Genomic DNA, 15,415 nt, shown 5'->3' with positions numbered 1-15,415 from the left:
CACAAATGTCACGGTCAGAGATTAGAAGAACTCAGAGAAAAGGGAGAATGATGAGTTCTTTATGCCAGAATGAATCATGTCTTATTTGGTGGCTAATATGTGTCTTAAATGATGAAAAAGGTAGGGAAAACCAAAGAAAATTTATTTTTAATACTTAATGGATTTACCCATTCTATAACTTGTATTAGATCTGTAGATCTACCACAACAACTAAATACAACCATTTTAGCACTTTTTACTTGTTTCTGTTTCACTGAATTAGGCATGGTTGACATTTCTACTCAGTGGCTCCCAGTAGATCCTTTTCCGGGCTTATAATTCAGTAGGATTTTACTCCAAAATTCTCAGAGACTATAACTCTCTTTGACCTCTCCATGATTTATTGTGTCAGTTTTGGACAACCCACATAACAGGTACTTTTTAGAGAGTTTAACAGAAACTTGTAGAATTATCCTTAGAAAACCATGATATAAAATTATGCTGTTAAGCTTGGAACAAGGTCAGTATGTAACAAAGCTAAATAAAAAAACATCCGTGCATTTTTAGAAAAGCATTACCAGTTATTTTGTTTTAATTTTTATACGTGTGTCCTTGATTTAGGTCCTATTAACTTCTACAGAGACATAATTACTTTAAGATATTTTAGAATGTAATAAGTTGTAAAAGAAATCATTTCACAGGTTGGTTGTTGGTTGGGTCTGTGTGCACACATGCTAAGTCACTTCAGTTGTGACTGACTCTTTGCAACCCTGTGGCCTGTCCAGCAGGCTCCTCTGTCCTGCGATTCTCCAGGCAAGAATACTGGAGTGGGTTGCCATTTTCTCTTTCAAGGGATCATCCTGATCCAGGGGTTGAATCAGCATCTCTTATGTCTCCAACATTCACAGGCAGGTTCCTTACCACTAATGTCACCTGGGAAGCCCAACCATGCCTAAGTGTTAATTGGTCATATCACTCAATAGAGAGATAAAAATCGCTTTTTATAGGCTTATGTTTATTAGGATAAATTATTAGCATGAATTTTGTGGAAAGATTGATACTAAGTATTCAACATAATTATATCAATATTAACAATAACTCTGCAGGATTGGTGCTAATTTCTGGATTAAGAAATACAGGTTTATAGAGATTCTCAGTAATTAAGAGGCAGGTCCAATCTTCTAACACAAGACCATGATTTGAAAAAAAGTTATTTTCAGTGAATCATAGTGTTTTCTGCAGAACTTAAGAGTCAGAATATTTTTTTAAATATGGAATTTAGTCATCACAAAGCTCTTCTTAAAAAATCTGACATTTTCCCAGTCTGTGATCCAGGACTATTAAGTTTCTTCCATTTTCCATTCTTAGAACTCTCTCCTTATATATTGTTATGAACTTCCATTCTGCTCCAGAATCAGTTACACATATTCTAAAGCAAAGCAGCAGAAATAAGCTCTGGCTAAGTAACAACCATGAGCACCAACCTCATCACACCAAAGGCTGACAGTCGAGTCTACAGACAGGACCCTATGATCATAGCGATGAAGCACGATCCTACTTTTTCCTTCACCCAAGTGTGGTTTCGTTCCATTAAATTAATTAGAGTCACACACTGTGTGCTGCAATGGGGTTGAGAGCTTTGATTCAGTACTACTGTCATGATCATTTGGGATAAAAAAAAATACAAAAATGCTGACCTGTGAATAAAGGTCAGATAGAAAAGAAGACCCAAAGTCAGCACCATAACATTCATGTTCAAGTGTTAGTGTATCTGTTTAGGTGTGTCTGTGTGTTTTTTGTAATCCATCAACTTGACTCCTGTATCATTCCAAACATGATTTTCCTGCTTTTTGTTTCAATTTGTTTCACCAAAGTTGCTGTTTTTAAAGTCTTTGGCTTAAAAGCAGCAGCCTGGACACATATTCCTAATTTCTTTCCTATTTAGGCAGCTGGTTTGGATATTCCCAATCTCAGGCTGTACCCAACCATAATTCACTCCATTGTAGCAGCTCAGAAGACACAAGTCCTCATTTCTGACAAGGTCATTCATTATACAAGTTGTTGAATTCCTTGTTACTACATTTGGGTTTAAAGTGGAATGTAGGTACCAATCAAGACCAAAGTACAGAAAATAATACTTATTATCTCACACTACAATGACATCATTCAGTTTTTTTGGAGTGAGAATTATGAGCAACACACCCCAGTTTTATCTTCTCAAACCCCTGCTGTATATTCAGCCTAGAACAGAGAGTAAAATTATGAAAAAATAAAGTCAACAGTTGCTAGAAATTTCTGTTTTTGCTTCCAAAGTAGAAAAAAAAATCACATCTTTAAAAAATCATCACATGCAATATATAACCAAGTTAAAAAAAAGAATACTAAAAAAATAAGAAACTAAAAATAGCTCAGTGGTAATTTAATAACTGTCAAGACTCATTCCATCTGCTGGAAAGAGTTTAAAACCTTTACCTGCTGCCGCTCACATGATCGAGATTGAGAGTTCAGAGCCGAAAGCTAACATCTGATGCGGAAGTATGTGATCCAATTCATCTGTAAGTGCATTTTTCTGCTTAATAATGTTACACTATCTGTTGAAAGGAAATAAGAATCCCCAAGTTTTGAAGTGTAAGAAAATAAGACACAAAGGACAGAAAAGAACTAAAATATATCTGTGTACAGCTAGCATTGGGACACCTGAAGGTAAGCACATGCACCTGGCCCTCTGCAAACTCTAGGTTGGGTGTTCTTCACACAGGGATCCTTTGAAAGTGAAGAGTGTATATGCGAGACAGCAAAAGAGACACAGACATATAGAACAGCCTTTTGGACTCTGTGGGAGAGGGCGAGGGTGGGATGATTTGGGAGAATGGCATTGAAACATGTATATTAGCATATGTGAAATGGATCGCCAGTCCAGGTTCAATGCATGAGACAGGGTGCTCAGGGCTGGTGCACTGGGATGACCCAGAGGGATGGGATGGGGAGGGAGGTGGGAGGGGGGTTCAGGATGGGGAACACATGTACATGTACACCCGTGGCTGATTCATGGCAATGTATGGCAAAACCACTACAATATTGTAAAGTAATATCCTCCAATTAAAATGAATAAATTTATTTAAAAAAATGAGGAGTGATTGGAATCCTATATAAGAGGCCACTGTCAAAGCATAAAAGAGAATAATATCTCCTCCATGAAAGTGAGAGCAGAGGCAACCTCTGCTATTGACTCCTTCTCTCTTGGATCCCCCTCCCGACTCTTCATCATTCAAAACAGGCAGGCAGCAGGCTAGACAGATGGAGAGGCAACAGACAGAGCCCGCATGGAGAGTTATAGATCTGGCTAGTTGTCTAGTTAACAGTCAGCCATTTTTGGATAATACCACAGTTGTTTTACAAAAATGAGAAAAAAGATGGATTTATCCTGAGTTCATATACAAAAGTATTTGTACAGATTGGGGCTTGGGTGGAAGCCACTTTTCTTACCTGCAAAACACTTGTAGATGACTCAGGCTGACTTCCTTGGCAATCGGCAGCAAACAGACTCTGTTGAAATGATACTGTGGGTCATTCTATAAGTAGCATATTCCACAATTGTGTCCCAGAAAGAAACATTTTAGACACTAGTTATTATCTTCATGGAGTTTTGTTTTTGACCTTGAACAGGCAGAGGGTGGAGAGATTTAGGAATACACGTGCCTGTCATGCCATCACAAGGTACCAAGGGGGCGCGGTGTTACCTATCAGTTCGTCCAGATCAGTAATCCTGTCAGACTCTGTGACCCCATGGACTGCAGCAAAACAGGCCTCCCTGTCCATCGCCAACTCCCAGAGTTTACTCAAACTCATGTCCATTGAGTCGGTGATGCCATCCAACCATTTCATCCTCTGTCATCCTCTTCTCCAGCCGTCAGTCTTTCCCAGCATCAGGGTCTTTTCCAGTGAGTCAGTTCTTCATATAAGGGGGCGAAAGTATTGGAGTTTCAGCTTCAGCGTCAGTCCTTCCAATGAATACTCAGGACTGATTTCCTTCAGGATGGACTGGCTGGATCTCTTTGCAGTCCAAGGGACTCTCAAGAGTCTTCTCCAACACCACAGTTCAAAAGCATCAATTCTTTGGCACTCAGCTTTCTTTATAGTCCAACTCTCACATCCATACATGACTACTAGAAAAACAATAGCCTTGTCTAGACAGCTCTGTGTTGGCAAAGTAATGTCTCTGTTTTTTAATATGCTGTCTAGGTTGATTATAACTTTTCTTCCAAGGAGCAAGCATCTTTTAATTTCATAGCTGCAGTTACCATCTGCAGTGATTTTAGAGCCCCCAGAAATAAAGTCTGTCACTGTTTCCATTGCTTCCCCATCTATTTGCCATGAAGTGATGGGACCAGATGCCATGATCTTAGTTTTCTGAATGTTGAGTTTTAAGCCAACATTTTCACTCTCCTCTTTCATTTTCATCAAGAAACTCTTTAGTTCTTCTTCGCTTTCTGACATAATGGGGGTGTCATCTGCATATCTAAGGTTGTTGATATTTCTCCCAGCAATCTTGATTCCAGCTTGTGCTTCTTCCAGCCCAGCGTTTCTCGTGATGTACTCTGCATATAAGTTAAATAAGCAGGGTGATAATATACAGCCTTGACATACTCCTTTCCCGATTTGAAACCAGTCTGTTGTTCATGTTCAATTCTAACTGTTGCTTCCTGACCTGCATACCAATTTCTCAGGAGGCATGTCAGGTGGTCTGGTATTCCCATCTCTTTCAGAATTTTCCAGAGTTTATTGTGATCCACACAGTCAAAGGCTTTGGCATAGTCAATAAAGCAGAAGTAGATGTTTTTCTGGAATTCTCTTTCTTTTTCAATGATCCATCAGGTGTTGGCAATTTGATCTCTGGCTCCTCTGCCTTTTCTAAATCCAGCTTGAACATCTGGAAATTCATGGTTCATGTTGAAGCCTGGCTGAGAGAGTTTTGAGCATTACTTTTCTAGCATGTGAAATGAGTGCAATTGTGCAGTAGTTTGAGCATTCTTTGGCATTGCCTTTCCTTGGCATTGGAATGAAAACTGACATTTTCCAGTCCTGTGGCCACTGCTGAATTTTCCACATTTGCTGGCATATTGAGTGCAGCACTTTCACAGCATCATCTTTCAGCATTTGAAATAGGTCAACTGGAATTCCATCACCTCCACTAGCTTTGTTCATAGTGATGTTTCCTAAGCCCCACTTGACTTTTCATTCTAGGATGTCTGGCTCTAGGTGAGTGATCACACCTTTGTGATTATCTGAGTCCTGAAGCTCTTTTTTGTACAGTTCTTCTGTGTATTCTTGCCACCTCTTCTTAATGTCTTCTGCTTTTGTTAGGTCCATACCATTTCTGTCCTTTATCATGCCCATCTTTGCATGAAATATTGCCTAGGTATCTCTAATTTTCTTGAAGTGATCTCTAGTCTTTCCCATTCTATTGTTTTCCTCGATTTCTTTGCATCGATCACTGGGGAAGGCTTTCTTATTTCTCCTTGCTATTCTTTGGAACTCTGCATTCAAATGGGTATATCTTTCCTTTTCTCCTTTGCCTTTTGCTTCTCTTCTTTTCACAGCTATTTTTAAGGGCTCATCAGACAACCATTTTGCCTTTTTGCATTGCCTTTTCTTGGGGATGGTCTTGATCCCTGCCTCCTGTACAGTATTACAAACCTCTATCCATAGTTCTTCAGGCACTGTCTATCAGATATAATCCATTGAATCTATTTCTCACTTCCACTGTATCCACTGTAAGGGATTTGATTTAGGTCATACCTGAATGGTCTAGTGGTTTTCCCTACTTTGTTCAATTTAAGTCTGCATTTGACATTAAGGAGTTCATGATCTGAGCCATAGTCAGCTCCCGGTCTTGTTTTTGCTGACTATATAGAGCTTGTCTATCTTTGACTGCAAGGAATATAATCAGTCTGATTTCAGTATTGACCATCTGGTGGTTTCCATGTGTAGATCTTCCCTTGTGTTTTTTGGAAGAGGGTGTTTGCTATGACCAGTGCATTCTCTTGGCAAAACTCTATTAACCTTTACCCTGCTTCATTCTGTACTCCAAGGTCAAATTTGCCTGTTACTCCAGGTATCTCTTGACTTCCTACTTTTGCATTCCAGTCCCCTATAATGAAAAGGACATCTGTTTTGGGTGTAGCAGTTGCCACTCCAGCATCTACTGTCTTGCTGGGGCTTGTGTTACATATATGTTCATCAAAATAATGGCCTGGGGCTTCTTGGCCAGCAGGCAACACCCAGGAATGCTCTTCAGCTAATGGAATTTGGGGGTTTAATGAGGCTTGATTCATTTATGTAGTGAAACGATGTGAGAAAAGGAAGCAGCCGTATAAAACTGACAAGTATATTCCTTGTAAAACACTTTTATAGACGTAGTTATGGTGGCAGATGTTGAAGCTATCCTTAAAACCGTAAATCAGTTTACTGATCACAAATCTTCAATCCAATGACCAACAATCCGAGTAGTATATTTGACAAGAGCAAACTTGAATTTTCTGTGCTAACTTTAACAAAATACAAGGGATAGCATTTTATTGTTTTATTGAATGCCTACCATTTGCAAGTAGTGTATTCTGTAGATTCAGTAATTTGCATATATGTGTATTGAGATAAGCGTGCACACACATGGAAAAATTGTAGTCTTGCTCTCAATTTGCTTATAATACACTAGAGAGAAGATTTATGCAAAGTAAGCCAATTTTGTAAGAAAAGTACAAATAACAAGCTTCAGTAAGGAGAGAACGTATTTGGGTAGAGAAAGGAAAGAACATTTCATGGATAAGAAAGATTGTGAAATCTACTGTCAAAAGATGATGAATAAAAAAAAAAAGATGATGAATAATATTTAAAGTAGTAAAGAAAGGAAGGACATTCCGAAAGGAAGTGGTTAACAAAGGAATCACCATGGGAATTTATCAAATGAGTTTAATAATTACTAAGCCAGTCTCCAATCTGGGTAGACCATGAGGCTTGTGATTGAGAGATGGTTAAATTAAAGTAAAAGATGGAAAGGTAAGCAGGACCAGATTCTTCAGGACCATGGATGGCAGGCAAACATGATTACAGTCAAGATTGTATTTCATAATTGGATAATTGTAAAGAATTTCTACTTGTCCCATAGCAATCCAGGGCTGACACGTTTCTCCCATTATTAGCTAAGACTTTTCATTAATTTTACCTGCAATCCCAGAAAACTGACTTGTTCATGTATATGGCCCACAGGATTACTGTACTCTTGATGTTTGTTACTTTTCCAAAGGGACTGTTGAGGTTGTGTATTTTATTAGATTTTAGCAAGTGCAATCTCAGGGGAAACGTCAGTGTATTATGGTTGCCAGTGTGTGCTTCCTGGTTTCTCCTGCCTCAGATTCCAGGTGCAGCTCACTGACAGTTGTTTGGAAAATTCTATTGTTCAGGTGCCAGTAAATTAGGGTGATGATGTCCTTGGCATTTCCCCACATCCCAGACACCAGGTTATGTTCCTTGCTTTTTATTCTGATGCTAATTAAAAGGGAGAAAAAAACAGTTCATCCTAATCTTATGCCTAGTTCTTTGCAGTTATTTGCATTCAGCTCATTAGTTTGTTTTATTGTGACCTTTCTAATGTTTTTGAAAATATTAGTTTCATGAAGATTCTTTCCTTTTTTATCATGTTCTGTAAAAATGTCAATAAAATATAAATGAAGTGATTTTCCCAGTATAATATGATTCTAGGAAAGGAACTCAGATTGTTCTGGTCATCAATCATGTTGTTGAATAGTAAGAAGTCTGAGTCAACCAATTTAAAAAAAAAAAATTGAGAACATAGACAATGCCAGATGGCTTGAATATAAACATAAAAAGTTGAAGTGGCCATTCAGAAATCAGACCAAATATTTACAATCATTATCAGTGTATGTGGCCAAAATCCAACAACTTTTAACCCAAACGTGTATCCCAAAAGAGATACTCCAGCATCTGTGGCCCAGTGACATCAACACCCAAAACTCTGTCACCCTAACCTTTGTGAGGTTCTCCCCTGCCCCACTGGTCCCCTGCGGACTGTTGTGAGGATAGCCTACTGAATCTGAAAGCACGTGGTCAATCCAGGTCTGATGGATGACTCTGATGCTAGTAGTGTTGGCAAGACTGCCTGGATTTCTCTCCTTTGTGGTGGAGAAATATTGTGCAAGCTCTTACTTGACTGAATGAAAAGCAGATCAGTTGTCATCTCTGGTGTTTATCAGCCCATCAGCTGCAGTTGAGACCTTTCTTGGGAAATACATGATGATACACCGAATATCTAGCTACTCCTCAGCGAGTACTTCTATACCAGAGGAGTTGGCCCTGATCAAGGCGAGGAGCTTAGATCAGGAAAAAGGGTCGATGTGCGTAAGGGTCTCCCAAACGAAGGAGAGGTTGGGGAAGGAGTAACTAATAGCTTTCCCCATATGCTTTCTCTAGTCAAGAGTGAAATAAGTCAGAAAGAAGAAAACAGGCATCATATATTAATGCATATATGTGGAATGTAGAAAAATGGTGCAGATGAGCCTATCTGCAAAGCAGAAATAGAGACAGATGTAAGAGAACAAACGTGTGGACACTAAGGCGAGGATGAAAGGTGGGCTGAATTGGGAAACGGAGATTGAAATATATACACTCTTCTGTGTATAAAACAGATGCCTAATGAGAACCTACGGCACCGCACAGGGAACGCTGCTCAGCACTCTGCGGTGACTTAAGTGAGAAGGAAATCCACAAAAAGGAGGGATGCATGCAAACATACAGCTGGTTCATTCTGCTTATGCTGCAGCAGAGACTAACACAGTACTGGAAAGCAACTATACAACAATAACTTTTTTAAAAAAAAAAGAAATAACCAATTTTCTTCTGCCCAGTTCTCCTGGTGAAACAAAAGACATCCTCCCTGTCTTCTTTCCAGCAGCATAAATAAGGAGGAAAGCAGCTACAGTTTGAAGAGGGAGAGGGAAAGACAGTTTCATTTGGATTTGGTTCCTAAATGATATATTTCGGGATTACTTCATTAGCAAATAGATAAAATTCTCTGATTTTATTAAAAAAAGGAAAGAATATATATATATATATATATAGTTCATCACTCTCTTAAAAAAAAAAATAATGAAAGCCTAAGAAGCAAGTGCTGCAGGAAGGGTAAAATTGCCTGCTGTGTGTTTCAGGGTGGCCTGTGCAGGCAACAGGAGTAATAGGAATGATTAAACCCTGTCGGATGGGGTTAGGTCTGGAGCTTTCTTGCCTCATGACAGGCTGTGACAGTCGAGTGGCACTGAAGCAGAACAAACGACGGTGGCAGTTTGCTGTGAGCAGTGCAACTGTCAAAACTGCTGTCCAGAAGCAAATGTTGGGGATAACAACCAGCAAAGTTTGCAACCTGACGACTCAAATGCTGATGGCCACGATGTCTTCACAGTAAACTCCAGGTTATAGTTCCCGCCTGGGGCTTTCCACTCTCATGCTCAGGACTGCCAACTCTTCTGTGCTCCTGTGCTCTGGGTATGGTCAGTTTCCGCATTATAACAAAGCCTACCCTCCTTGGGAAAACACCACTCATCCTTGCTGACCCACATGAAAGCACTCATACTCACGCACTAGCTACACATATGGAGTTTATCATGTTTCATGTTTGGTGCAGTCGTCCGCCATCCAAAAAGAGGAAGGCCCGTCCATGTATGAAATCTAGTTCCAATTTCATGACTGGAAGAATAGGTTACAGCACAGATTATAAACCCGCCATCACAAATAGGGTGAAGTACTTCACACCCGAAGCAGAAACAGTGAACTTAGCATTGTCACCAGTTTCTTGAAAAGCTGAAAGAAAAAAAAAATTACTTTACACCCATGTGGCTTCACAGGTTTTTATTAGAAGCCACAGTAGACACTTTTCACCAGCAGTAAATGAGAAACCTTTCCACATTGTAATAACATGGGGAGAGGTTCTCAGCCTCTATCATCCTCCGGGAATTCTCCCATTGAGTCCATAGGTTGGAGGGCTGAGAAGGTGGCCCACAGGGTCTCTAACACACAAGCTCAATTTTAACATTGCATCCTGTCATATTTCTCATGTTTGGGGGAGTCCAATAGAAAAGGTGTCATCTGAGTCTGCAATTTGCAAGGTGTTGGGCATCTTACCTCTGCTGAGATCAGATGGTCCAGGTGTGATATAAACTAGGAATTCTTAGTTTCTAACATCAATTTTCCTCTCTGAGAAACCTCAATAGACTTCATGTGTGCTTTACAAGCTAGTGATCTCAGAACAAGAAGGCTTAGAGTTAAGCAGAAGGCTTACCTCATACATCCAGTTAGTAAAAATTATGATTTATGAATTTTAAATTACTTTTTATGGGAATCTAGTTGATTTACAATGCCATGTTCAGTTCAGATGAGTAGAAAAGTGAATCAGTTATACATACATACATATATATATATATATATCCACTGTTTTTTAGATTCTTTACCCAATGGGCTTCCCTGGTAGCTCAGATGATAAATAATCTGCCTGCAATGCAGGAGAGTGGGGTTCAATCCCTGGATTGGGAAGATCCCTGGAGAAGGGAACAGAAACCCACTCCAGTATTCTTGCCTGGAGAATTCCATGGACAGACCATGGGGTAGCGAAGAGTCAGATGACTGAGCAGCTAACACTTCACTCCCAGGTCATTACAGAACATTGGATAGAGTTCTCTGTGCTATACAGTTATCTCTTTTATGTGTAGTAGTATGTATATGTCAATCCCAATCTCCCAGTTTATCCCTCCTTTTCCCCTTGGTATAAAATATTTACCTCTTGAAGGAAATCAAAAAAGTCACCACATACTTATATACCTAAATTAATTCATAAGATCTATGACTTAGAAGTTCCATCTTTCTTAACCTGAAGCTGAAGAGGCAAACAAAATCATTCCACTTTAACTGTGAGGAAGGAGAAACTGTTTTTTAAAAGAGTAGTAAATTAGCTGGTGCTGGAAGCATCTATTTTCTTGCCTTCATCACTGCCAACTCCCTCTATTTGCTTTGATCTATGATTTGCAAGCTACTATTATTATTTATGTGTTCTACAATTACGACCAGTGACACCTCCCTTTTGCCAGCCCTTAGCCACAAATAGGAAAGGAATAAATGCTGTTTATTGTGACAGTCTGCCTTTTCTTGGTGAAACAATGACGAACTGTGCCGCTGACAGCTCTCTACTGTTTTCACTGCTGCTCCCCAGCTTACTTCTTGAGTGTTCTTCAGCACTGACAGTAGATGGACTTAAATAAAAACACCTAGTGAAAATCTGTTGCATTCATTTACCTCCCAATGAGCTCCTTGGGGGCATTATATTGGATTAAAAAACAGAAGACCCAGAAGTGTGAGGACACTTTAAGTATTTTTGTATCTCATTTGGGCAGGGGCAGGAGCCTTCCTTGCTTAACAAGGATCTCTTTCCACTGAAGTACTTAACTTCTTAAATGTATCTGGGCTTCCCTGGTGGCTCAGCTGGTAAAGAATCCGCCTGCAATGCAGACGTGGGTTCAATCACTGGGTTAGGAAGATACCCTGGAGAAGGGAATGGCTACCCACTCCAGTATTCTGGCCTAGAGAATTCCATGGACCAGTCCACGGGGTCACACAGTTCACAGATGATGTGAAGAGAAAATGCAAATCAGAGCCATTTATGAATTTTTGGAAAGATTTCCAATTCCTCAGCCTGGGAACTTTTAGTAGAGCAGCAACCTCCTAGAATCACCGGAAGGACCAAAATGTGTGAGTTTTTCCAAAGGGCCTGTACTAATTAGCTTCTTAAGCTCTGTTAAGATGGTGTGTTTACTGGATAATTGCACCTAACGGAACAGAATAGATGAGTAAATAAGAGAGTCACTACAAGTTTTGTATGCCCAACTTTGAGCTAAGTGCAGCCTTGTAAACATATTTACAGCCAGCCTGCCTCATGTTGTCATTAGTCAGAAATGTTACTAAAAGCCAGTACCTAGCTCTGGTCTCAGCAAGATTGCATTTAGGGATGTAAAGTTCTCTTTCTTCCTGTTAGTGGTTTGTGAAAAAATGCCCCGCTATGGAATTTCGCTCTTAAAGAAGTAAATTTAAACAGTGACAATGACAGCAAATACCTGTTTTGTGTATGTGTGCTCAGTCGCTATGCTCTTCCCTGGTAGCTCAGCTGGTAAAGAATCTGCCTGCAATGCATGAGACCCTGGCTCTATTCCTGGGTCAGGAAGATCCCCTGGAGAAGGAAACAGCTACCCACCCCTTTATTCTTGCCTGGAGAATCCCTATGGACAGAGGAGCCTGGCAGGCTAGATTCCATGGGGTCATCAAGAGTTGGACACAGCTGAGCTTGACTAATCACAGCACAGCACAGCTCAGTTGCTAGGTTGTGTCCAACTCTTTGCAACCCTATGGACTGTAGCCCTCCAGGTTCCTCTCCATGAAATGCTCCAGGCAAGGATACTGGAGTGAGCTGCCATTTCCTACTCCAGGGGATCTTCCCTACATCTCCTGAATTGGCACATCTCCTGTGTCTCCTGAATTGGCAGGCAGATTCTTTATCAATTCAAAGATGCTTACTCCTTGGAAGGAAAGTTATGTCCAACCTAGATAGCATATTAAAAAGCAGAGACATTACTTTGTCAGCAAAGGTCCGTCTAGTCAAGGCTATGGTTTTTCCGGTAGTCGTGTATGGATGTGAGAGTTGGACTATAAAGAAAGCTAAGCACCGAAGAATTGATGCTTTCGAACTGTGGTGTTGGAGAAGGCTCTTGAGAGTCCCTTGGGCTCCAAGGAGATCCAACCAGTTCATCCTAAAGGAGATGAGTCCTGACTGTTCATTGAAAGGACTGATGTTGAAGCTGAAGCTCCAATACTTTGGCCACCTGATACAAAGAACTGACTCATTGGAAAAGACCCTTATCCTGGGAAAGATTAAAGGTGGGAGAAGGGGACGACAAAGGATGAGATGGTTGGATAGCATCACTGACTCAATGGATATGAGTTTGAGTAAACTCCAGGAGTTGGTGATGGACAGGGAGGTCTGGTGTGCTACAGTTCATGGGGTCTCAAAGAGTCACAGTTGAGCCACCTCTTAAAGAAGAAAAAAACAAACAAACAAACAGAAAAGCATGTTTTCTACCAAATATCTATTTTAGAAAACACATTAAAGAAAAGAAAAAGCTCAAAACTTGCAGCAATTGTTTAAATTTCATTCTTTGATATAAAGCTCCCTAGTGGCTCAGAGGTTAAAGCGTCTGCCTGCAATGTGGGACACCTGGGTTTGATCCCTGAGCCGGGAAGATCCCCTGGAGAAGGAAATGGCAACCCACTCCAGTATTCTTGCCTGGAAAATCCCATGGACGGAGGAGCCTGGTGGGCTACAGTCCGTGGTGTCACAAAGAGTCGGACACAACTGAGCGACTTCACTTTCACTCTATCAGTAACTTTTAAATATTCACAATACAGTTTACTTAGACTTTTTAGTGGGCTCTATCTAGAGCCCACTACATATTAAGGTGCCTTGTAGAATTTTCATTTCTTGGGGTAGGTAGGTAGAGAATACAAAATGAATTAAAAGAAAGCTGATGAACCTGGAAAAATAAAAGAATGAGGCAAATGAGAAAACCAAGTAATGTATAATATTAGTTAATAGTTGACTCAAGAAAGGAATGGGATAAAATCAGTCATGTGATAATAAATGGTAGTGTTAATGTTCCAATGGAGAGCCAGAAATTTCTGGGTTGGAATGAAAGACAAGTCCAACTGCTTATAAACAGCATATCTAAATAATTTTGTAATGTTTGAAAATATTATCATAAGATGAGTCTAGTAAATGTAAAACAAGGAGAAAGTGGGAGTGCTTTATCAGTACCATCTAAAGTGAAATTCAGTGTTATAATCATTACACAGAGCTAATGGGGTATTTATGGATGTAGAAAACTTTGTATTCACAAGAAGGTGAAGAATTGTGAACATGTTTGTAGCAAGCAACATAGCTGTGGCACGCATAATGCAAACTGTCCCAGAAGTACAGTTGGATAAAACCAAATGATAATGGTGACTTGATGTGTAAAATTCTAAATGCTGTCATTAAGTTGAGTGCAGTAAAGCAAGGATTTGTATAATATAAGACAGTATAGTCAGCAGATTTGTGTGTGTATAGATACATAGTAGATGGGCAAAATTATAGATATTCAATAAACTATCATATCATGATTCCTATATGCTAGGTATTATTCCAGAGTTTGACATATTAATTTATACAGTCCTCATAATAGTCTTCTAACAATGAGGAAACTGAGGCACTGATTGGACAGGTAGCTTGTTCAGGGCTACCTAACAGAGAATAATAGAACCAGACCTAACCCAGCTGGTCTGGCTCTAGGGTCTGTGGTTTTAAAACTCTTAGACATCATCATGCCTACAGAGAATATGTTTTTTTCTTATTCCATGAAAAAAATGTCAAACTACTCATGAACTAATCAAGACAAACTAACAAATTCCAAAACATAGAGACCTATAATCAATATTTTCTGAGCATAATTCAGTAAAACCAAAAGTCAAAATCCACCAACAAAAGATCTCCCTTTCCTCCCTTCAAAAATCTCTACCTGTACACTTAGAAACCTATTATAATGAATTACTGGATGGAAACAAAGGGATCCCAAAACTAAGATTAAAAATAATTTGGCAATTAAATATGCCATAATTATTCATCTTAATACATGACACTTTTCACTCACCATGTTATTGTTTTTAAATTGCTAATAAAATTTCTAGATATTCTCCCTAATTCCCTTTATTTCTACTAATCTAGTCACTTAGGTATATCTGTGTTGAATTTAATAGACTGCAACTGGATAATTTCCCACTGTTAACAGAGAATTAATTTTATACCTTTGGAAGTATATATTATTTGTAGTTCAATTTCTCCTAAGTTGGATCCATTATGGTTATGATAGTAGGATGTGTGCCCTAAAATTTTTAATCAGTTCAATTTCAGAAGTCATATTATAGCTTCACAGAAGGAAGTGAGGCTTCCTAGTCACTACCAAGAAGTTTGATGATAAGTAGGATATGGCAAATTTGACCAATGAGCTGTTATTTCTTATGATTCACCAGTGTGTGATGATCCACCATGTGGTTGATGATTATCTTGTCTGATAATTTTACTACCTTCTTTACCAGAAGTTTTGACCCATGTAGATTATTATACATTCTTTGATTTTTTTTCTTCCATTATATTTCTATATGTAAATATATATATGTGTGTGTGTATACTTATAGAAAGATATGCATTTATGTATAAATATATACACACACTGAATAACCATTTAGGTATTAATAAGTCTTCTCTGTATTAATTTAGTTGTCCCTAATTTAACCA

The 15,415-nt window shown here is 39.2% G+C and overlaps 1 protein-coding gene across 4 annotated transcripts in view; it reads left to right on the top strand.

Moving 5' to 3' along the window:
* Nucleotides 1-15,415, top strand: part of TENM3 (teneurin transmembrane protein 3) — a 991,614-nt gene that overhangs the window by 30,755 nt on the left and 945,444 nt on the right. The gene's annotated exons all lie outside the window — the stretch shown is intronic.

This window comes from Odocoileus virginianus, chromosome 32 (assembly GCF_023699985.2).
Source record: "Odocoileus virginianus isolate 20LAN1187 ecotype Illinois chromosome 32, Ovbor_1.2, whole genome shotgun sequence".
In the NCBI taxonomy this organism is placed as follows: domain Eukaryota; kingdom Metazoa; phylum Chordata; class Mammalia; order Artiodactyla; family Cervidae; genus Odocoileus; species Odocoileus virginianus.
This window is presented reverse-complemented; position numbering and strand designations above follow the sequence as displayed.